The sequence below is a fragment of the Vollenhovia emeryi genome, unplaced genomic scaffold, assembly GCF_000949405.1.
Source record: "Vollenhovia emeryi isolate VEMERY1.0 unplaced genomic scaffold, V.emery_V1.0 DF944377.1, whole genome shotgun sequence".
NCBI lineage: Eukaryota > Metazoa > Arthropoda > Insecta > Hymenoptera > Formicidae > Vollenhovia > Vollenhovia emeryi.
The window spans coordinates 1-1,807 of NW_011961989.1; the positions used below are offsets into that span (position 1 = coordinate 1).

Genomic DNA, 1,807 nt, shown 5'->3' on the forward strand with positions numbered 1-1,807 from the left:
GTGGGTCATTTGTGAAATGAAGGAATCCGAATGTAAGTATTGGAGACAATCGTGGAACACGTGTCGCAATTTAACCTACAACGAAGGCGCGTACTGTCTGAACATGTGTACGAGGAAAGTGTGTGTGTTTACTGTTTGTTCACCTTCTTGTGCAGTTGTATCTCTCGACTCAACGGAGTCGAACCGAGCCCTACAGATTCTGAGAGCTTCAGGAATCTTGAGAATATTATCTCTTTCGTGCTGGACAGATTGAGCGTTGTATATTACAGCAATAATTTGTATAGGAAAGCTGCGACTGTGTACGCATTGAATGCCTTGTTAACGTATAACCAGTCAAACACAAAAGCTTTTCGTAGATGGGTGCACATTTCATCGAAATTATTAAAAGTAAGTTATACATGTATTATAGATGTATGTGACTACAAATTACAACTTTTTTCATAATGGTTTTATTAAATCTTTATCTCTTTTCTTTCTTTTCAGAAGAAGTAACATCACGTTATGTTACATTAACGGAAACAGTTGCAGACATAGTTGCAGAGTGGATACGCTTTACAGCACAGTGAAATAAGAGAGACAAATCAAAGGAAACGGTTGACGGAAATGATAAAGAAAACATTGCTGATCCAAACCATGAAGAAAGTAACTAAAAATAAAAGTTGCATTATATATGCATGTATATATTTATATATATTACCACTGTAAACTCGATGTAAAGGATTTCACTGGTGCGGATTCTGTCATCTGAAGGAAACAGTATCGGTGATGGTTATAAAACAAGCCAGTGGGTGCTGGGACTGTTCCCTTTTAAAGATAGAGTCCGCACTAGCTACGCTAGTGGGTGCTGGGACTATCTTTTTTGGGAACAGAGTCCGCGCTGGCTACGCTTGGGTGTCACTCTTGGGTGGCAGAGTCTGCACCAATGGGATTTTTAAATCGAGTTTACTACGGTTACCTGAAAGTTATCTTTCTTTTATTTTTGAATTGCGAGATCTCAGAGTATACATTGTAATTTTGTAAAGTGCAAACTTATTTCTAACATTCTGCAAAGTTTTGGTTTTTTCTAATATTCTCTTGGTCTTTTATAATATAATTTGGTTTGGACAATGCCCTTGAACATAATTAACGTTTTGCAGAATGCAGAATGTTTGAAGTATTTGAATGTTTCAAATTTCTTGTGTGATTCTGTATTTGTAAATGTATATTTTTGGTCACACTGCGACTGACATTCTGCAAAATGTTGGAAATTTGTTTTACATTGCCCATTCTGTAAAATGTTAGAAATATTTATATTTCCGTTTCTTTAAATATGATATATTTTCGATAACTCCGCCTGACATTTTGCAAAATGAAAGAAATTCGTTTTCATACGTTTCATTCTGCAAAATGTTAGAAATATGTTGTCCGTTTATATAATCATGTCTTTTCCATAACACTGCGCCTGACAATCTGTAACAAGTTAGAAATACGTTTTCACATGGTTCCGTTTCTTTAAAAACATGTGTTTTCCGTTACACTGCGTTTGACATTCCGCAACATATTAGAAATATGTTAAATATTTTCCGTTTCGTTAAATATTATGTATTTTCGTTAAAAACGCCTGACATTTTGCAAAATGTTTGAAATTCGTTATCACGTTTGCAAAATGTTAGCAATATATTTCCGTTTTTTTTAATAAGTATTTTCAGTAAAACCGCTAGACATTTTTCAAAATGTTAGAAAATCGTTATTACATTCGCCAAATGTTAGCAATATATGTTTTCCGTTTCTTTGAATATGTATTTTTGGTAATACCGCCTTATATAAT

General features: G+C 34.3%; 1 long non-coding RNA gene across 1 annotated transcript; it reads left to right on the forward strand.

The window, feature by feature from the left end:
* LOC105563460 lies at window positions 1-1,542 on the forward strand. The gene is made up of 3 exons (XR_001009042.1): window positions 1-32; window positions 156-387; window positions 484-1,542. It is a non-coding gene; the product is annotated as an uncharacterized LOC105563460 (long non-coding RNA).
* The last annotated feature ends 265 nt before the right edge of the window (window positions 1,543-1,807 follow it).